Raw genomic sequence first — 24,309 nt, 5'->3', positions numbered from 1 at the left:
TCTTGAATGTAACAGTCCTTATTACCTAATTTGGCATCCACAGCCTACAGTAGGAACATACATCGCATTTCCATGTATACCTGATATGGGATGGGGAATTGGGGGTGATTGCCCCCATGTAAAAAATGAAACTCACCAAAATTTACCAGCCTTGTTCTTCATCAAGCATGTTCCACAATGATGCAAGTGTCTGGTGACTTGGAAATAGTTATTTCTAACAAATGCCTTTAGCTGAATATTTATTCTTTGGTGGAGAATATTTATTCTTGACTAGGGTCTGGTGCTTGGAAATAGTTATTTCTAACAAATGCCTTAGCTGAATATTTATTCTTTGGTGGAGGGACTGACTCCTGGGGCTCTGCACTCTAACATCTTCCAAGATATAGTTTTTGCTTTGTATTTTTCAGGATATATTTCCAGGGATAATTTTTATTTATTAATCTGCTGTGAAGATATATAAAAATATAAAATTCTTATGGAAGAATTAAGTCCTCTAGCTTGTATTGTTTTAATGAGAAATATATTTTGCCTTCTATGTTTATTCTATATGTATAACACTTTCTTTTTTCTTCTATTTGTGTCTTTTCTCTTTTAGTTTTTCCCTTTATCACTTGTTTTGAATCATTTCATTATTTTGTGACTTGGTGAAATTTTCTTCATGTTTCTAGTGTTTGCAATGCATTGTTCTTAGAAATGTGAATTTAACATCATCACATTTGTAGATATCTGTCCATTATTTTTCAAATATACCTCTGCCATTATTTTTTACTCTTCTTTTTTTTAACTACAAATTTATATATCTATATACAATGATATGTCTATATATCTATAGACACATACGCACACATACGTGCACAGACACACACACGCACACACACACACATATCTTCACTCAGTAGACATTTTTCTAGTTTCCTAAATGATTGATGTCTTATTTTGTGTAGTTTCTATTTATATGTCTTCAGGTTCAGCTACTACATTCTTCAATGTATAACCTACGATCATCCCTATCCTGTGTGTACTAGATTTATTGTCTTTAATAAATAATTTATAATTTACTTATGTATAAATTATTACAAATAATAAATAAATTATACATAATACATAAGAGTGACAGACCTACTAGGTTAATTTCCAAATATTTTATTATTTTTCTTACTATTGACAGTGGAGGTAGTTTTCTTTTTCAGATAATTCATTGTTGATATATAGAAATGCAATTTAATTCAATGGTTTTATATCCTTCAGTTTTACTCTATTATTTGATTAGACAAACACTTTTGTGGAAGAGTCGTTAGGCTTTTCTGTAAATAAAATCATGTCACCTGCAAACAGAGACAATTTTACCTTTCTTTTTTCTGATTTAAAGTCCTTTCTTCCTTCTTTCCAGCTTGCTCTGACTAGGACATCCATTACTATCATGAACAGTGGCAGTGAAAGCAGACATTCTTTTATTGTTCTTGATCTTAGAGGAAAAGCTTCAACTTTCCCCACTAAGTATGATTTTAGTTGGGGCTTGTCATAGATGGTATTTATTATGTTAAGTTACATTTCTTCTTTAACTCATTATTAATAGTTTTTATTATGGATGAATCTTGTCTTTCATAAAGTGATTTTTTCCTGCATCTGTTGAGATGATCATAAGATTTTATGTTTTACTCCATTAATACAATGTATCACATTTACTGATTTCTGTACTTCAATGATTTTTACATCCTAGGTTTGAAACCTAATTGATCCTGGTGTATGATCTTTTTAATATACTATTGAATTAGTCTGCTAATAAATTGTTGAGAATTTTTGCATGCAATTTATTTGAGAAATTGACTTTTAATTTTTGTTTATAGTAGTGTTCTTAACACAATAACCCTGGCTACATAAAATGATATTGGAAGCTTTCCCTCCTAATTTTTTGAAATATTTTAAGAAGAATTGATATCATTTCTTTTTTAAATGTTTAGTTGAATTCACCAGTGAAACTACTTATTCCTGGGTTTTCATTATTAGCAGGTTTTTATTACTCTTACTCCTGGATCTGTTCAGATTCCCTATTACTTCATGGTTAATTGTTGGTAGATTACATATTTCTAGGATTTCTCCATTTTTGTAGGTTGTTTAATTTCTTGTCATATATACTTATTCATAGAAGTGTCACAATCCTATTTCTATATTATCACTTATAATTTCTCATTTATTTGAAATTTTACATATTTTTTTGTCTTTTTTCTAGGTTAATGTACTTTAAAGTTATTTTGGTATACCTTCTCAAGATCCAACTGTTTTGTTAAGCTTTCCTGTTGTTTTCCTGTGCTGAATTTATTTCTGCTCTAATATTTACTGCCTTTCTTTCTTCTGCTAGTTTTTTAAACTTTTTTGTTATTTCTTACATAAAGTTTGTTTACTTAAGATTTTTTTTCTTGATCTATGAAATTATTTCTTTTAAGTTCCTTGTTAGATCTGCTTTTGTAGCATCCTATGAGTTTTAGTGTATTGTATTTCCATTTTCATTTTTCTCAAAATATGTTTATTTTATTTTGATTCCTTCATTGGTCCATTTTGTCTTCAGGAATGTTGCATTTTTTTTCATTGACTTTTGAATTTTCCAGTTTTCTTCCTGTTATTTACTGTAGTTTCATTCCACTGTTTGAAAAAGATACTTGGTATTATTTTAGTCTTTATTTTGCTAAGAATTGTTTTGTAATTAGTATATTATTTATCCTATAATGTACTTAACCTAAGATTTATCATGTCTGTGCTTGAGAAGATTTTGTACTATGTTTCTGCTTGATTTAATGGTCTATACATATCTCATGTGCTTCCCAACAGGCAGTATCAAACAGCTATGCTGCTATTCCCAGTATCCTTAACTTGGGAACATGGGATGCATACACAATACAATTTTTGTACCTGGGCTTCTAATAGAAACAACTGTGTTAACTCTTTATTCATTTAGCTCAATTGATTATTTCCTTTATGTGTGGTGTTTTATTGGTTTACTGCATTCCTGCCATTTTGGATTCCAGAAATTATTCATTTTTTTCATGTCCTGGATATATTTGTATTCCTATGAACATACTTCAGAATTTTTCTGGGATACAGGCAATTATTTTGAACCTATTTTCTACTTGTTGTTGTGACTTGTTAGGCTGCTCTGCAGCAATGTTCAGTGTTTGTCTAGGTATTTTAAACTATTGATCGAAGACCTTACTGCATATAAAACAATCTGAAATGAATTCTTCAGTTTTGTTGTTTGTAAAAAGCAAGATTCACATCCTGTATGAGTCTGGAAATGCATCCTCACATTAATTCAAGAAGGGGGATCTTCTCCTGAACCCTGCACATGTTTCAATGAAACTTTCTTCCCTTCACTGCTCTGTTCAGGGACATCAGTCACTTTGCTCCATCTCCCCTGATCAGGAAGTCACTGGAGTCCCTCTCCTATGTCCTTTTCCACACAGTGACCTTATTTTCCCTGAACGTATCCCATAGATTTCTATCACTTTGTGACATTTTTGTCTGTTTATCATTTTTTATTACAACTCTTCATGGGACAGCCATCAGAGACTGTCCTAAGCATTAGAGTAGAAGCTTAAATCATGCTATAATAGCAAGTTTCCTTTCTCATTCTGTGGCTTCCAATTTTCAAAGTTATTGCATTAGCCATTAATTGTGATGATTTTGAGACTTTCAGAAAGTTTCTCTTAATTTACTTATTACAGTGAGAGTTGAACTCTTTGCAGTTTTACTTCACATTTTTAACACAAATTTTACATTGTAGATATATATTTATATAGTGATTCAGCCACCAGTGATTCATAAGCCATTTTGGGGAGCTCATGCTTTCTTAAATTTTACAAATCCCTACTCTAAATTTATCTCCTAAAAGTCATACTCTTGCCAGTCTAATTAAGCTCAATGGATTGGCCAAAATCCATGGAAAACAAGGCATGGAGGACCTGCCCCTTTTCAGGAGGCTGCAGTTACTTCCCCTGAGGATGGTCAGAGATACAAGTACAGTTGTGTAATTCAGAAAGCGTTCACCAAACACTTCAGATAGACCTGAGACACATATATTCTTGTGGCTTAGAGCACAAACACACCTCCAAGAAAGAACTCTCTGTATGATGCTCACTGAATTGAACTGAAGAGTAATGAAAGTGGGCATTTCATCAGTCTGTGTTCAAAAGTGCTCATTGCAGAGAGAGAGACCTCACATCCCATTCTTCAGGGATATCTGCTTTTGCTCTTCATGCTTATTTCCTTATGGGATTGCATTTTGACTGTTTTATCAGATTAAGGAAAACCAAATTGTCAAGGTACAGTGATACCATTCAGTGTTATTAGCACTTTTATGTTTTCCTATAATAAAAGCCTGTCATTTTATCAATTTATTACTACTTCCTAATTCTATAACCTTTAGATATGTGATATGCATAGTTAAAGTCTATAAATCAAGTCATTTCAGGGCTTGTAGATCATATGAAGAGTTTTGTCCTCTCAAATTTCTCCTTATAGGAAGATCTTATCACTATATCCATAGACTACAATTTACAAGAGCATGTTAGTGAACATGGAGAACTTCACCCTCTTCAGGGAATTCCCCCTCATGCACATCTCAAGATCCTAGAAACTCCAAGTCTTGCAAGGTCTACTGTTTTTAATGATTTACCTGGGAGTCCTCACTGGAAATTTTCTCACTTTTACCATCATTGTTATGGACACTCACATTCACTTGCAAATACACTACTTTATAGGCAATTTATCCCTCATAGATTTTGATTACATCTCAGTTACTGTTCCCAGTTCCATTGTAAATTCTCTAAAAGGCAGTAAACTGATTTCTCTCACAGCTTGTGCTGCTCAGAACTTCCTCTATATTTTCTTTGGGTCCACAGAGTTCTTCCTTGTGGTCATGTTCTATGACTGCTATGTTGCCATTTGCCACCCTCCGCACTATGGACTCACCATGACCCCACGTCTGTGCACACAGGTGGCAGGTGTCTCATTGGCCAGTGGGCTAATCTGTTCTGCTGTCCACACAGAGATCATGTTCAGACTTCCCTTCACAGAGTCCAATGTGATCCATCAATATATCTGTGATGTGCCTCAAATCATGCACTTATCATCTTCAGATGTTCAATTTTCTGAGTCTGTTGCCCTTGCTGTGAGTGCTTTCATTTTTTTACTCTTCTCTGTCATTTTATTTACCTCATATGTTCACATCTTTTTAGCTGTGCTCCAGAGGCATTCTGTAGAAGCCCAGAACAAAGCCCTATCAACATGCTCCCTGCATATAGCTACTTTTATTCTGTTTGTAATTTCTGGAATATTTGCTGAATAGGGTCCTGTCTCAAATGTGTCAATCATTCATACCTGGCTCATGGCCATATTCTTTGCCACAGAGACCCCCTTCCCAAACCTTATCATATTTAGCCAGAGAAACGGGGAGATTAAAAGTGCTTGGGGAACAGTGTTTAATAAATAGGTGCAGGTCCCAGGAAGAGCTATTCTTACTGGAAATTAATATTTCAATAATCAATTTGGGAAAATAATTATACCACTCAAACTGTAGTATGTTAAAGTATTATTCATTTAGTTTTATTAAAAAATGGAGAATAACATATACATAAATTACTAGTAATCATATGAACAAAAGTTTTGCTTGAATAAAATGAATGATTATTTCTTACACCCACTCTTTTGAATGAATTTATATGGTATGTAGTGGATTATTGTTTATATTTCCAGTGTTTTGTAAGTCATAAATGCCTGCAACAACATGAGTTATTTCCCAATTTATACATTGATTTGGTCACAAATATTTGATAAAAACTCAAGTCTAATTATAAAAAGATGCCTTATATTATGTTTTTCCAAAGATTAATAATTTTTCACTTTGATCCTTTATGTCAGTATAGGATTTTTTGTATAAACACAGTCTATAATTTTATGAGAGAAGAGAGATATCTATATTTAAACAAGTCTGTTCATGTGCATAAACATAAAATAAAATCAATTTCAGAATTCCCATTCATCAGAGTTAACATCAAAGAGAAAGAAGATATTTGGTGCAAATGCTTCACAAGCAGATAATTACTTTATTGTAGCCATAAAAAATCCAAATGGACAATGCACACAAATAGTGTGTGGAGAACACACAATGTCAGCATAAGAAACACAAACTTCTGATAATGTTCTAATACTTAACATAAATAATATTTATAGGATGAAGAATGAGAGCCTGGCCATAAGTGAGCTGAATTAAGTCACTGATGTTTCTGTACACTGAATGTGGATAACACATGATGGCTGGGGTTTGGAGAATCCAAAGTCAGGACAGTAAAATGAGTGACAATTCATATCACAGAGAAAAGTACAGAGTGGAACACACATGAACAATCCTGATCAGATAGAAAATAGATTTTCCCCTCAACATCTTAGAAAGTCTTAAAAACTCTGGATGAATTTTACTTGTATAATGCTTATTTCATTGTTGAGTTAAATATTTTTGTTCCATGAGTCGAGGTGAATTTATAATTAGGAAAAAGGGTGTTTGCTATTTCCATGATGTTTTGATATATACATAACCACATGCTACTCTCAGAATTAAATCTTAAATTTAACAAAGTTTTGTGGTCATTGTTACAGACTCTAATTGAGCAAAACCCACCAGGGGTTCTCTTTCAAATACAATTGCTGCTAGGTCTGAATTAATATTTATATGTCTATCCATGTATCTATGTTTTATTAATTCAAATAAAACTTACTAAAAAGTGTCACTTTCTGTTTTGATTTGTTTAACCCCAATGAGTTACTGAAAGCTGCATAAGTATATCTGTTTCTTCTGTTCTTATAGCATTACACCTCATAGCATGGGCCACACATTATTTATTCATGCCCTTATCCATAAGCACCTTAGCTATTCTAACTCCCATCTTACTAAGTAATTTTGTTTCCAAAAATATCTTCACCCAAGATTGATATATACGCACAATGGCATATTATTCACCCATAAGTAAACAAATCCTACCATTTGCAACAACATGGATGTAGCTGGAGGGTATTGTGCTCAGAGAAATAAGACAGGTGGAGAAAGAAAAGTACCAAATGATTTCAGTCAATTGTGGAGTATAACAACAAAGCAAAACTGAAGGAACAAAACAGCAGCAAACTCACAGACTCCAAGAAAGGACAAGTGGTTACCAAAGGGGAGGGGAGGGGGAAGTTGGGTGGAGAGGGAGGGAGAAGGGAATTGTGGGTTATTATGAGTGGCACACATGGTGTGTGTGTGGTTCATAGGGAAGACAGTGTAACACAGAGAAGATAAGTAGTGACTGTGGCATCTTGCTACACTGATGGACAGTGACTTCAATGGGGTATGGTGGGGGGCTTGATAATATGGGTGAACATAGTAACCATAATGTTTTTCATGTGAAACCTTCATAAGAGCATATATCAGTGATACCTAAATAAAAATTAAAATATCTTCACTCGTTTATACTCCCCTCAGCATGACACTGCAAGTTCTTGCTAAAGCATGGTCAAAAACAACTTTCCAATAGTTGCCACTCTTGCAATTATAAAGTTTCATCTCATTTTCATTTTGGTTTCATTTCAGATTGCTAGTGTATTAAAAGTCCTCATAACATAACTATGTGGAAATTATCTTATTGGTATTTTAATGTACTTTTTGCCTATTTTTATCATATTTCTGGACATATCACTTTGATTTGAAAGTATTATTGTATATTTAATATATCAATAGAAGACATGTTTTTCAATTAGAAAAAATCTGTTTCTCTGTCTATTTAAATTTTGACCCTATATCTCTCTTTGAAGAATTACATTTTCTTTTAATATCACAGTTAAACTGTTACCTGCATCATTTCTGTTTCAGTAATATTTGTGGAGCTAATGCTGACCTAAGATTCCAAAGGAATATGTTTCTAGTATATTTTTTTGTATCTTTTAAACTGTCTTTTAGTAGCATGTAAGATAGCTTGTAAATTATTTTTGGCTTTCTATAATAAATGATGATGAATGTATACTATTAGTAAATTTTATCTAAAAATTGAAAAAGTAAAAATATTATGTCAAAATCAATAATGTTTTAAATTTACTGACACAATTGTTAGTATCAATGTTATTACTATTATATCTAGTCTGATAGAGTCCAAATCAGGAGACAATTTGTAATTATAGCTCTGCCTCATCTCAGAATGGCAGAAATTCTATTTTTGCTTATACTTTAAAAAGGTGATGTTTTCTTCTGGCAGAATAATCCCAGAAATACTTGGAATTCTGACCTTACAATTATTATATTATTTAATCATCTGTTCAAATATATATTTAGTCATGAAAGTAATCCACATTAATTGCTTATCTATAGCTTAAGTTCCAGTTTTAAATGAAAACTGGGCAGTTCCATTGAATAAGCTGGATCAGTACAGGGCTCATAAAAAACACTCCTAGTTCCTGGAAAAATATATTTACTAACAGACCTCACTAACTCTGAATATGTGCTGGTTACATCCTTGTCCATTTAGAATGGAGAAATGAACATATTTAGCTTCTTTAGGTTTTTTACTCTAAAATACATCAATCTACTGGCTCATCTGTAGGCCTATAAGGAATTTTGGCTTTAGAAATAAAAGGACACAGAAGGACCAAAATGATTCCTATGCTGGTAATTGCCTGAGACTCCTGAGGGTGTGAACCAACGGACAATTGAAAACCTATTTCCCAATGGTGTATATTTGTTTTTCATAAGCCAATGTAATTTTATTTATATAGACTTATTTATACTTTTAGGACCCTACCTTACTATGTATAATTCATATATCATTCATTAATATAAAGTATATATACCTGTTTTAATTCAGAGTTGTACAACGAACATCACAATCAATTTTCAAACATTTTCTAAACACAAAAAGATACCCAACATCCTTTAGTAGTTACTCCAAATTTCCTCAACCTTCTTTTAATTATAGGGAATCACTAATCTACTTTCAGACTCTAAGAATTTGCCTATTTGTATCTAACATATAAAGAAATCATACAATATGTGTTTTTTAAAATTGCCTTTTTAGACTGAGTGTAATGTTTTTCAGGTTTCATTCAAGTTATAGGATGTATCAATAAGTCACTTTTCCTTCTTGTCCAGTAATATTCTATTACATGAAAATACTCTAATTTCTTATTAATTTATCAGTCAATAAACATTTTAGTTACTTCTACTTTTTTGGTCATAATGAATAATGCTATTTTAAACATTCACATACAAATTTCTTGCAGACATATGCCTTCTTTTATCTATATACCTAGGAGTGGAAAAATATGTCATATGATAACTCTATATTTAATCATTTTGGAAACTGCAAGCCTGTCTTCCAAAGTGGCAAAACCATTTCATATTCCCACCAAAAAGATATGGTGCTCAAATTTCTCTACATCCTTATTAACACCTGTTATGTCTATTTGCAGATGGCATAATTTTCTGTATAGAAAACCCTAGAGAGACTATACCAAAAAGCTTTCAGAGAAATTTGCATTCAGTAAAGTCACATGATATTAAATAAATGCTTAGAAAAGTTATATTTCTATAACTTAAAACAAAGTATCTGAAAGAGAAATTTAAAAAGCAATCTCATTTACAATGGTATAGTATTGAAAAGCAATAAAATACTTAGGGATAAATTTAACCAAGGAGATGAAAGACCCTTTACAATAGAAACTATAAGGCCTTGATCAAAGAGATTGAAGAAAATAGTGTCCATCAATAGATGAATGGATAAAGAATATGTGGTACATATACACAATATTCAGTTATGAAAAGAAAATAAATTCTCCCATTTACCACAACATGGATAGATCTAGAGGATATTATGCTCAGTGAAATAAGCCAGGTGGAGAAAGACAAATACCATATAACTTCACTTGCACATGGAATCTAAAAATGAAATAAAACAAAATTATCAAAACAGTAATTGACTTATATAAATGGAGGAAAGACTGGTTGTTACCATGGTGGAGGGCTTGGGGTCACAATATAATATATATTAGTCACAGGGATGAAAGTGTAGTAGGATATGTAACATAGTCAATGGTGCTGTAACATCTTTCTATGTTGACAGACACTAACTACACCAGATGGGGTGAGGATTTCATAATATATATGACTGCTGAAACACTGTGCTGTATACCTGAAACCAATATAATGTTGTGTGTCAAACGAACTTCAATAAACGTAGCAACAACAAGATACATGGTCTTCAGCACACATCACAGAGTTAGAATCATCTATCATGGCCCCCATATTCTCTGGTAGACAAAGAAATTCTGTTAGACCAGATGCTCAAAAGACTTAAAACTACCTTCCAGGGACTAGATACAAATGGTTGAAACTTTCTTTAGACATGTGTATTCTTTTCTACGCAGTATAATACTTAGTCCTTTGCCAAGACCTTTTATTAGCAAAATTATTATATATGTCTGAACATTTGTATTTAGTGTTACATTTGTTTCATTAGTTAAACAGTAGTAGAATAAATATGTTTAACATGTGGAGAAGCAATATATGGTATGGATAGATGTAGAGCAAATACTAATCATTCCTTAAAAGCCATTTACATATTTTTTTTTCTTGTGAAGAGAACATTCCAGGTCCACTCTCTTATCAACCCTCACACAGAGAGCATAGTATTGTTAACCACAGTTTTAGTTAGGCTCTTAGAGCTCAGTTGCAGTGCGGAGAGAGCACAAAGGTAATGCCAGGCCTCCCAAGTGTTTGGACAGTGGTGTGTGTAATTATCAGCCTGCCCTTCAGGTTGCAACTGTGATGATGATGCTGGGGTTCTTGTTCACAGAGTTGAAGAATGAAATTTGCACTCAAGGTAGGAGAACAAGTCAGAGGCTTTTATTTGGAGATAAAGTGAGAGGATAGAGCTCCTGGCTCATGCCAAGAGGGGAAAAGAGAGACCTGGGGTGGTGCATTGTTTAGGAGATTTATAGGCAGTTGAAAGACAAAGGGCTAGGGATGCAGACCTGCTAAGTGGTCCCAAAATGTTTATATTTGAAGAGACCTTTTTTTGTTAGTTTTACAGGTTATTTACAAGAAACGTACTGCTCTTATTTCCTCCCACAATAGCAGCTTCCTGGTCTGGGGGCATATCAATCAAGAGTGCCTGCTTTGCTTCCAATGTGAGCTGACTTATTGTCTGCTGGTTAAAGAGTATGTTAACAAAGTTACTTTTTAAAATTGGGTTTTAAAATGCAACCTTCAAGATGGAGTCCTTCCTGTTTTTACTAGGTGTTTGCTAAGTCAGTTGCCTAGGTTGCAAATTACTTGATTAGGGCAGGAGGAGGAAAAGCAGCACCTGGGTTAAGTCACAAAACAATCTGGGCCCCCCAGCAGTCTACAGCAAATCCCACGTCATCTTGCTTTGTTTTTTCTCCCAGAGGCCCTCACCCACCTCTGCCTCAGCCCATGGTGCCCATCTCAGTGAAGGCTAATAGAGGACAGCAGTCTTGTGTAGTTAGCAGCCTGCCCTGCGGTTGCTGCTGATAAGCAAATTGGGTGCCTTTTTAGGAAGGCTGAGCTCCAAGTGCACTGCGTCCTGGAGGCCGGAGCGAGTCACGACTCCAGTCACTGTCCGGCTGGACCCACCCCTAGCCCACTGACTCCCAGAGCCACGCCTTCTGAGGTGGACCCGGCAGCAGCCACAGAATCCCGGATGTGCCCCCAAAAGCCAGAGCAAGGCCGAGGATGGACCAAGACTGCTTCGGGGTGCTCGGCAGTCATTCCGAAACCCGCCCCTCCAGGGCAGGCACACAGGCCTCTTTCTGGAAGGCTGGAGGTGGGTGTCAGCCTGGCATCCATGGTGACCTGGTGGCGGGAGCCAGCTGAGAACCATCTCCTCCACGTGTTCTGGACAGACAACACCCCAAGGCTTCCAGGGCTGGGGGCCCTTGGGCAGCAAATTAAACCCCACCCACAGGTGAGTACACGCTTCCCCCGGAGGTCCTGGTGAGCAGCAGCCCCGTGGAGGGAGCGGGTTTAAATGATGCTCCCTGAAGAAGGGAAAAAGATGCTCACCTTTAGAACAAACGTGATGGCGCCTGCTCAGGTAGAGCGTCAAGATGGCGACTGCCTGCATAGAGCAGTACGACAGCACCCTCCCAGGTAGAACATCAAGATGGCAGCCACCCGGGTAGAGCGTCAAGACCACGGCCACCTCTGTAGAGTGTCAAGACGGACCCCGCCCGTGTAGAAGGTCAAGATGGTGCCCACCCTGTTAGAGAGCCCCTGGCCAGCCTACAGCTCCAGGTGTGTCCTGGCTCCATTGCCGGCCATTCAGGCTGAGCCCAGTGGGTGAGCAGTGAGCCTCGTCCATGGAGAGTCCCAGCGACCCTGGATCAGCAGCCAGGTTGGGTGAGTCCCGCGCAGCCTCCCCAGGCAATGAGCCTTCACCTCAAGGGCTGGTTCCCAGGGCACCATGTCTGGGGCGGTGGGTCCTCAGCAGTGCTGCCCTCTGCAGCTCGCTTCCCAGCCCGCATTTGGCTGCCCAGCCCTCAAAAGACCAAAGCTCATGGGACCAGGGTCGGAGAAAGGGAAGGCTGCTCTGTTCAGGAGGCTGCAGCCTGGACAGTGGCAGCCTGGGCCCGCGGCTTCCTCTGTGGGCCCTTCAGCACAAGAGCCTTTTTTAAGGGCCGATGGGGCCAGGGGTCTCTCCCCAGGATCCGCAGCCACTCAGGGGCCCGTAGGCAGGCTTGCTGGTGTCAGGGAGACTGTGTACTCACAGCTGGGTCCGAAATGGCATGTCTTTGCCTGTTTGCATGGCGGCTGTAGGTGAAACTGCTGAAACTCAAGAAGGTCTGGCTGGAGGGCCCCATGGAGGGAGAGGTGTCACTCCATAGCTTGTTCCAAGCAGAATGAGTTGGGCTTTGTGAGAGACTCTGGCAGTGGCCGGTCTTAAACTTAGCGACACTCTATGTGGGGTTCAAACACATCATGCTCAGAGAAGTTCTTGACTGGGCTGTCCGTCCTGGGGCAGGTTCATGGTGAGACTGTGTCCCAGTCTCTCCTGCCCGTTTCAAAGCAGCGGTCTCTTACTAGCCCCATACTTAGGAGTGCTCAGTGTGCAGGTGTATTTCAGAAATTATTGTTACACAAGGAGCGGCAGATTCTGTGTGTCTATGGGAAGAGGTGAGCGCGTGTCCTCCTATGTCCCCAGAACCACTATCAGCCACAGCAAATTATTTTTAACAATTAATAGGTTTAGTCGCAGACTATGATTTGAAACCACATTCCCATTATATTGCTTGCTCTGCACACTTTAATTGATTTACTCTCTGCAGCCTCTCTTGGTAGTACTAAGACTATCCTGTGACATAATGAAGAAAATTAGTTTGTCACATATGATTTAAACCATGAAAATTGAGACATTGTACATGAAAATAGCCCAGCTAGGAATCAAATTGCCTGTTCCTGGGGGATGTTGAGCATTGAACTGTGGAATGCCTGGACTCATTCAAATTATTTTAAAGTCCATGCTGATTGCTTCAAGCTGCGAGTTATTTGAAATCATATGTAGGAAAGTCAACTTTTTGCCAAACATCTGATGATAAAATACATCAATTTAAATGATTAAGAAAAAATTGTTCATTTTATGAGTGTTATCAGCAATATGTAGGACTGTATTGGCTGTAGTCTCTGAAGAGCTCTTAGAAGATTTTGCCAAGAAGTGACTTTAGCAGGCCTGCTCTTAAGGAGGAAAACCCTGGTAGTAATTTATAAAGTGAAGCAGAGTGAGGCTTGTCAGGTAATTCTGGGTAGAGTACAGACCAGGAAAAAATGTCTCAAAGTTTCCTTGAGTTGAGTTAATTTCTTCTCTTTAATTACATTTACTTCCTAAGTTAACTTCAGTTGCCAATCACCAATTTATTTTCTTTCATCCTCTTCACATTTTAAACTTGGCCAGTACTACCTTCATGACTTAATATTAATTTTACAAACGTCTGTGAAACAGTCTTCAGTTCTCATTGAGAAGCACTACTTACAGGTTTTTCAAATTGAGAACGCTAGTGTGGGTTTTGTCCATGTCCTGACATTGTTGTCAGAGTGCAGGTGTGTTACGTTTACATGCAAGTGCACCCTCTCCTTGTTGACCCTAATTCATGTAATTATCAGGTTTATTTACCCAGGTAACATGATTCTCTTTATTTGGCTCCATGTCCACTCTGGGACATGAACTGTGCTGAGCAGTAGGAAGAAATAGGTTAGGGAAAAAAGACACAGATCCTGTTTTGATGAAATTTAAACTTTAGTTGAGGAGAAATACATTCAATGTGTTATTTTATTAGTTGAGAAAAAGTTACAATTGTGCTGCCTTCTGTGAAGAAAGGTATATGGCATGCTTCTATTGTATATCCAATAGATCTCGTTGGGGGAAGAAAACTTTTAGCTGAGATCTGAAGGGTGACTAGGAGGTAAATGGGACAAAATCATGTGCAAAGCAGTGCAAAAGGGAAATAGGATGTCAGAAGATGAGAACAAGGCTGATGAGATTGGAACAAAGTGTGTGAAAAGGATAGTACAGAGAAAACTGAGATGGGATCCAGATCATAATCTATATCTCAGGTAAATCTAAAAACAAAACAAACAGCTATAAGGAGTAAAATATGATATAAAAAGTGCTACCAAGGCTATCTGGAATTACATATGTAGGTAGGTTGTATTTCTGAACAGACCAGGACCAGGCTCCCTCAACTCCCTTGGCAAGAAACGATTTATTTCTGCACACTGAAAAAAGTCCAGCAGACAGTTACTCACCAAAACAGTGGGTTAAAGAATATCTGATTGGATGCAAACTGTAAGAAAGAGAGGGTGAAATGAATAACAAAAGAGCAGAATTAAGAATAAATAATGGATTGAGAGCCAAGATGGCAGTGTGAATACAGCAGCGGAAATCTCCTCGCAAAACCACATATATTTCTGAAAGTACAACAAAGACAACTCTTCCTAAAAGAGAGACCAGAAGACACAGGAAAACATCCGACCACATCCACACCTGCGAGAACACAATGCCTTGCAAAAGGGGTAAGATACAAACCGCAGTCTGGCAGGACCTGAGTGCCCCACACCCCAGCTCTGGGCAGGAGGAGAAGAGTCGGAGCGGGGAGGGAGAGGGAGCCAAGGACTGCTAAATAGCCAGCCCTAGCCATCTGCACAAGAGGGCAGACACAGTGCATGTGTGGGGTCCTGGATACTAGGGAAACAGGACAGTACGACTTGTGAGCGGGTCCCTGCAGCTGGCGCCCTGGGAACAAAGAAAAGTGATCACTTTTTGGAAGTATTAAAGGGACAGGGACCCAACAGCCAGGCGGAAGCGACCAGGGACACTCAGTCCAGCAGCAGGGAACTCCGGGCACCCTAAACCCCTGGATAGCAGGCCAGCTAAGAGGCCCTTCACAGAGATAAACAGCCTCCTGGCCGTTCCCGCTCCAACAAGGCTCCACCATATCAGAGCAGCAGCCTGAGGCAGGCCATGCCCACAGCAAAAATGGAGATCAACTCCATAGTGGCCGGGCAAGACTCAAAAGCACTATCTGCATGCAGCTGCCCAGCACAAGCCACTAGAGGTCGCTGTTATCCCAGGAGAGGAAGGCCACAAACCAACCAGAAGGGAAGTTCTTCCAGCTGTCACTCTTGCCAGCTCTGCAAAATATCTCTATCACCATGAAAAGGCAAAATTTGAGGCAGAGATTACAGGGACAACACCTGAGAAGTAGACAGACTTAACCAGTCTTCCTGAAAAAGAATTCAAAATAAAAATCATAAACATGCTGACGGAGATGCAGAGAAATATACAAAAGCTAAGGGATGAAGACCAGAGGGAGATTACAGACATCCAGAAGGAGATTACAGAAGTGAAACAAACACTGGAAGGATTTATAACCAGAATGGATAAGATGCAAGAGGCCATTGATGGAATAGAAACCAGAGAACAGAAATGCATAGAAGCTGACACAGAGAGAGATAAACGGATCTCCAGGAATGACACAATATTAAGAGAAATGTGTGACCAATCCAAAAGAAACAATATCCGTATTATAGGGGTACCAGAAGAAGAAGAGAGAGAAAAACGGACAGAAAGTGTCTTTGAAGAAATAATTGCTGCAAACTGCCCAAAACTGGGGGAGAAAATAATCGAACAGACCACGGAAATACACAGAACTCCCAACAGAAAGGACCCAAGGAGGACAACACCAAGACACATAATAATTAAAATGGCAAAGATCAAGGGCAAGGAAAGAGTTTTAAAGGCAGCTAGACAGAAAAAGGTCACCTATGAAGGAAAACCCAAAAGGCTATCATCAGACTTCTCAACAGAAACCTTACAGGATAGAAGAGAATGGCATGATATATTTAATGGAATGAAACAGAAGGGCCTTGAACCAAGGATACTGTATCCAGCATGATTATCATTTAAATATGAAGGAGGGATTAAACAATTCCCAGGCAAGCAAAAGTCGAGGGAATTTGCCTCCCACAAACCACCTCTACAGGGTATTCTAGAGGGACTATTCTAGATGGGAGCACTCCTAAGACTAAACAGATGTCACCAGAGAAAATAAAATCACAGCAAAGAAAGCAGACCAACCAAATACTAACTAAAGGCAAAAAATAAAATCAACTACCCACTAAAAGCAGTTAAAGGAAACATGAAAGAGCAGAGAATAAAACAACCAACCTGTAAAGAATGGAAGAGGAGGAATAAGAAGGGAGAGAAGAAACGAATCTCCAGACAGTGTATATAACAGCTCAATAAACGAGCTAAGTTAGGCAGTAAGATACTAAAGAAGCTAACCTTGAACCTTTGGTAACCATGAATCTAAAGCCTGCAATGACAATAAGTACATATCTTTCAACAGTCACCCTAAATGTAAATGGACTGAATCCATCAATCAAAAGACACAGAGTAATAGAATGGATAAAAAAAGGAAGACATATCCATATGCTGCTTACAAGAAACTCACTTCAAACCCAAAGACATGCACAGACTAAAAGTCAAGGAATGGAAAAACATATTTCATGCAAAACAACAGAGAGAAGAAAGCAGGGGTTGCAGCACTAGTATCAGACAAAATAGATTTCAAAACAAAGAAAGTAACAAGAGGTAAAGAAGGTCATTACGTAATGATAAAGGGCTCATTCCAACAAGAGGATATAACCATTATTAATATATATGCACCCAACACAGGAGCACCAGCATATGTGAAACAAATACAAACAGAACTAAAGGGGGAAATAGAATGCAGTGCATTCATTTAGGGCAACTTCTACATGAAACTCACTCCAAAGGATAGATCCGCTGGACAGAAAATTAAGGAATAACATGGAGGCAATGAACAACACATTAGAACAGATGGACCTAATAGATATCTATAGAACTCTACATCCAAAAGCAACAGGATACACATTCTTCTCAAGTGCACGTAGAACATTCTCAAGAATAGACCACATACAAGGTCACAAAAAGAGCCTCAGTAAATTCCAAAAGATTGAAATTCTACCAACCAAGTTTTCAGAACACAAAGGTATAAAACCAGTAAAAAATTCTACAAAGAAAACAAAGAGGCTCACAAACACATGGAGGCTTAAAAACATGCTCTTAAATAATCAATGGATCAACAAAAAATTTAAAATAGAGATCAAGGAATATATGGAAACAAATGACAGCAACAACAAAAAGCCCCAACTTCTGTGGGACGCAGCAAAAGCAGTCTTAAGAGGAAAGTATATAGCCATCCAGGCACACTTAAAGAAGCAAGGACAATCCCAAATGAATAGAATAACCTCACAATAATTGACACTAGAAAAAGAAGAACAAATGAGAACTAAAGTCAGCAGAAGGAGGGACATAATAAAGATTAGAGAAGAAATAAACAAAATTGAGAAGAATAAAACAATAGAAAAATCAATGAAACCAAGAGCTGGTTCTTCAAGAAAATAAACAAAATAGATAAGCCTCTAGCCAAACTTATTAACAGAAAAAGAGAATCAGCACACATCAACAGAATCAGAAACAATAATGGAAAAATGATGACAGAATCCACAGAAATACAAAGAATTATTAAAGACTACTATGAAAACCTATATGCTAATGAGCTGGAAAACCTAGAAGAAATGGACAACTTCCTAGAAAAATACAACCTTCCAAGACTGACCAGGGAAGAATCACAAAAGTTAAACAAATCAATTACAAGCAAAGAAATTGAAGTGGCAATAAAAAAACTACCCAAGAACAAAACACCTGTGCCATACAGATTTAACTCGGAAGTTTATCAGACATACAGAGAAGAAATAATACCCATTGTCCTTAAAGTTTTCGAAAAAATAGAAGAGGAGGGAATACTCCCAAACTCATTCTATGAAGCCAACATCACCCTAATACCAAAACCAGGCAAAGACCCCACCAAAAAAGAAAATTAGCGATCAATATCCCTGGAGAATGTAGATGGAAAAATACTCAGTAAAATATGAACAAAATGAATTCAAAAATATATCAAAAGGATCATACACCATGACCAACTGGGATTCATCCCAGGGATGCAAGGATGGTACAACATTCAATAATCTATCAACATCATCCACAACATCAACAAAAAAAGGACAAAAGCCACATGATCATCTACATAGATGCCGAAAAAGCATTTGACTAAAGTCAACATGCATTCATGAAAAAAACTCTCAGCAAAATGGGAATAGAGGGCAAGTACCTCAACATAATAAAGGCCATATATGATAAACCCACAGCCAACATCATACTGAACAGTGAGAAGCTGAAAGATTTTTCTCTGAGATCGGGAACAATACAGGGATGCCCACTCTCCCCACTGCTATTTAACATAGTACTGGAGGTCCTAGCCACGGCAATTAGACAAAACAAAGAAATACAAGGAATCCAGATTGGTAAAGAAGAAGTTAAACTGTCACTATTTGCAGATGACATAATATTGTACATAAAAAACCCTAAATCCTCCACTCCAAAACTACTAGAACTGATATCAGAATACAGCAAAGTTGCAGGATACAAAATTAACACACAGAAATCTGTGGCTTTCCTATACACTAACAATGAACCAATAGAAAGAGAAATCAGGAAAACAATTCAGTTTACAATTGCATCAAAAAAATAAAATACGTAGGAATAAACCTACCCAAAGAAGTGAAAGATCTATACCCTGAAAACTACAAGACACTCTTAAGAGAAATTAAAGATAACACTAACAAATGGAAACTCATCCCATGACCTTGGCTAGGAACAATTAATATAGTTAAAATGGCCATCCTGCCCAAAGCAATATACAGATTTGATGCAATCCCTATCGAATTACCAGCAAATTCTTCAACGAACTGGAACAAATAGTTCAAAAATTCATATGAAAACACCGAAGTCCCCAAATAGCCAAAGCAATACTGAGAAAGAAGAATAAAGTCGAGGGGCATCTCACTCTCCAACTTCAAGCTCTATTACAAAGCCATAGTAATCAAGACAATTTGGTACTGGCACAAGAACAGAGCAACAGACCAATGGAAGAGATTAGAGACTCCAAACATTAACCCAAACATATATGGTCAATTAATATTCAATAAAGGAGCCATGGACATACAATAGGGAAATGACAGTCTCTTCAACAGTTGGTGCTGGCAAAACTGGCAGCTACATGTAAGAGAATGAAAGTGGACCATTGTCTAAACCCATAGACAAAAGTAAATTTGAAATGGATGAAAAACCTGAATGTAAGTCGTGAAACCATAAAACTCTTAGGAAAAAACCTAGGCAAAAATCTCTTGGACATAAACATGAATGACTTCTTCATGAACATGTATCCCCCAGGCAAGGAAAACAAAAGCAAAAATGAACAAGTGGGACTATATCAAGCTGAAAAGCTTCTGTACAGCAAGACACCATCAATAGAACAGAAAGGTACCCTACAGTGTGAGAGAATGTATTTGTAAATGACAGATCCAATAAAACTTGACGTCCAAAATATATAAAGAGCTCACATACCTCAACAAACAAAAAGCAAATAATCCAATTAAAAAATGGGCAGAGGAACTGAACAGACAGTTCTCAAAAAAAGAAATTCAGATGGCCAACAGACACATGAAAAGATGCTCCACATAGCTAGTTATCAGAGAAATGCAAGTTAAAACCACGATGAGATATCACCTCACACCAGTAAGGATGGCTACCATCTAAAAGACAAACAACAACAAATGTTGGTGAGATTTTGGAGAAAGGGGAACCCTTCTATACTGCTGGTGGGAATGTAAATTAGTTCAACAATGTGGAAAGCAATACGGAGGTAACTCAAAATGCTCAAAATAGACTTACCATTTGACCCAGGAATTCCACTTCTAGGAATTTACCCTAAGGATGCAGCACTCCAGTTTGAAAAAGGCAGATGCACCCCTATGTTTATCGCAGCACTCTTTACAATAGCCAAGAAATGGAAGCAACCTGTGTCCATCAGTAGATTAATGGATAAAGAAGAATTGGTACATATTCACAGTGGAATATTATTCAGCCATAAGAAGAAAACAAATCCTACCATTTGCAACCACATGATTGGAGTTAGAGGGTATTATGCTCAGTGAAATAAGCCAAGCAGAGAAAGAAAAATACAAAATGATTTCACTCATCTGTGGAGTATAAGAACAATGGAAAAACTGAAGGAACAAAAATGCAGCAGAATCACAGAACCCAAGAAGGGAATAAGAGTTACCAAAGGGAAAGAGACTGGAGAAAATGTGAGCGTAGGGAGGGATAAGGGCACAGAATAAGGAAGGGTGTATTATGATTAGCATGTGGAATGTGAGGGGTGGGGAAAGGGGAGGGCTGTGCCACAGAGAGACGACAGCTAGCAGTTCTACATTTTGCTATGCTGATGGATAGTGACTGTAATGGGGTTTTGGGGGGTACTTGATGTAGGGGAGAGCCTTGTAAACACAATATTCTTCATGTATTTTTTGATTAATGATAAAAAAGGGGGGATTACTCCCTGATAGGATAAAATTAACTCCAAATCAATGATTAATGCATTTTTTTACATATCCTTAATTTTGATCTTTTAAAGGGTGTTGGATGATCAGCTATGGAAGTACATTTTTCTGATAATATTTCTTTCTCTTAAAAAAAAGAAGCAGTCCCTGTGTGATGGTCTCCAGTAGGTTCTTCACAATGGTATAAATGTCATATCAAAGTGTGGGCAAAGGGTTTGTTTGTGTTTATACAGAGAATCAAAGCCTAATTTGGCTACCCAGAACACAAATTAAGATACGATATGAAGAACTTCCAACATCAACTTCCTCTGGAAGAGTCATTCCAGAAGATGATCATCAAAAAACTTCAAGAAATATCCTGGCGCTGTTGCAGTTGTAGCTGCATTCATCCCACCGGTTCCTGGACTTGCCATTGGAATGAAGAAGGAAATATCTAAGCTGGCCTGTGCATACAGTAAAACAACAAATTTGACTGAATCTATATTGTCATAACTCAAATCAAGAGTTAGGAGAAGTGCAAGTTGTAGTGGTCCAAGATCACGTGACTGTGCACTATCTATTGCTAAAAGAACATATGGGATGTGAACAGTTCCCAGGAATGTGTTGTTTTAATTTGTCTGATTTTTCTCAAATTATTCAAATTCAGTTAGACAATATCCACCGTATTATTGAAAAGTTTTCACAAATGCCTAGGGTACCTAACTGGTTTTCTTGGTTTCACTGGATATGGCTGGTAATTGTAGGTCTGCTTTTGTTATGTATCCATATTCCTATTCTTCTAATGTGTGTACGCAATTTAATTCATAGTTTGTTAAAACCTATACATGCTTATGTTACTCTACAAGAAAATATGTCAAAGAAATAATCAGTCTTCCCATGTTTTCTTCCATCTGCTACTTCTATAGCTTTTCTTCTTCCTTCCTAATTACAACCCTTAAATAGAATTTGTGCCTCATATCGAATTTACCAAGTATCATAATTCTTCCAAGTGGTAGAGATACCTCAAGACAAATGCTGGGCATAGAAGCCACAGGGCATAAATCTCTACAAAGAAGTAAAAAGCTAACCTTTTTAAAGAATATTTTTCTCTCTCACTTACCAACTTTACATTTCCCTGTATGGCCCCAAAAGATGGCTGGTTAGTCAGAGACGGGTAAGATTCCTCAAGGGAGGAACAACCTAAGACAGGCACAGTTGCAGGGGGTCCATCAGGTGAGAAATTGGGGATCAACAGAGGTGAGGCTTAGAACCTCACCTCCCCCCCGTTTTGAGAAAAATCTTCTGCATCCATGGATGTTTTATGTCCCCTGTCTAGCTTAGATTAATACTTAGTCTATAGGCACAGACATGGTCATCTACATTTGCCCTCTTACAACACTAAATTATGTTTTCTACCTTTATCTTGCATTTACCTACCCCTTCAGCATTTCATTTAAAAAAAAGGGAAAAATGTGGGATTCACATATAAATCAAGTATAAAAATCAAATGGATAATCATATCTGACTTGATTGTTTATAGTTCATGATTCATGATCAAAACTGAAAGTTTCTGTGATTAGACTGCCCTTGCACTGTTCACCATGTAAGAACTTACTATGTAAGAACTTGTTCACCATGTAAAAACTTGTTCATTATGCTTCAGAAGATTGGAGACTGTTGAGAATTAGGCTTGGGGTTGATTAATGAGTGTGCATTGAGTCCCGTATACAGAATTTTATTGTTGTTAACAACCATTTGATCAATAAATATGAGAGATGCCCTCTCAAAAAAAAAATGTGAGAAGAATTAGTATTGAATGTGCAGTGCAAAAAGAAAATGTATGCTGTTTTCATCTGCACATGAATAAATCTGCCTGAATGACAATGTCTGTTGCTGACTGGATTATTCATATGCATACATATATGCACATACCAATTTCTGACTTAATTAGTAATTTGCCACTGATTTCTAAACCAGACGTTTTTCTCTAAAATTTTCTCTTGATAGCTAATCCCAATTGTATTTATATATCCAAAATATATTTTTATTTACTACATAAAAATATACAATTTATTTTCTTGTGTGTCATTTTTATTCTTGACTAATTTATATGCCTCTGATGGCATGGATTACTATGTATGTCACACTGAATTAAAATATGTACCAAACTTTCAATATATGTTCGTAATTTTTAAAAATAATGCTTATATTAGATAAATTCATATTTTATAGTTTTCTGACATGTCACTATTTTTACTTATTATGTGAAATAGTTATGTCAGATCAGTTCTAAAATCAATAATAAGCTTGGTATCAATAATACAAACTCTCATACATGGTGTTCATAAATGTGAAAAGATACCTGTCCAATTTTTAGAAGACTGGGTAGAGAATAGTGAAGAATCAATAAATGTAGATGTATCTGATAAATGTAAACAGTCATTATCCAATGCCTGTACACGACATGACGCTGCAGTTAAAGGATTGACTCCTGACCGAAGCATCTCTAATGGTTTTCTCAGGTTTCTTTTTTAGGCTCAGTGTATTTTTTATAGAACTTGTGTTACAAATTTTTACTTTTCTAATTTGGGAAATGTTCACTTTTCTTTTAATTAGCAGTACTCTTATAAATTGTTCTCTTGAGGATATTTTTTCACTCAAAGCCCTGCCCTGAGGAAGCAGCAATAATGAGCTCAGTCTTCCGTCCTGTTTCCAGGGTCCAATCATCTGCAGATGTGACCCTGGTACTTCATAGTTTTAAAACATTCATTCCCACCAAGTGCTTATAAACTCTCCTGTTGTCATGGTTATATTCTCCACTCCATGCTTTTTAACATTCTGAGACTGTCTGGAGGAGAAAGTCATCTACAGGCATGACCCTGACCACATATGATACCCACATCACACAGTTATAAAGGAGAAAAACTGAAACCACATACTTGAGCAACCACAAAATCCTGAAATGTGTCTCAGTAGGTAGGCAGGGAACCTGGCATACTATTTTTTTTTTTTTAATGAATGTTCTTTGCTCACTTTCCTTTCCTTTTGGCAGGAGATACCCTGTATCCCATGTATGCCAGGAAATTAAGAAGGGATGTGGTGTCCAGAACCGAGGCCTCCTTTGAGGGCTGCAAAGTAAAAGATCATCCACATATTGGAGGAGAGTACTCTTGCCCGTTGAGTGTCACGAGAAGTCCTTTGCCCGTTGAGTGTCACAAGAGGTCCTCTGCCAGGGACTGTCCAAAAAGATGATGGCT

Source organism: Manis pentadactyla, chromosome 13, assembly GCF_030020395.1.
Source record: "Manis pentadactyla isolate mManPen7 chromosome 13, mManPen7.hap1, whole genome shotgun sequence".
In the NCBI taxonomy this organism is placed as follows: Eukaryota; Metazoa; Chordata; class Mammalia; order Pholidota; family Manidae; genus Manis; species Manis pentadactyla.
Note: the sequence above shows the minus strand (reverse complement) of the source record.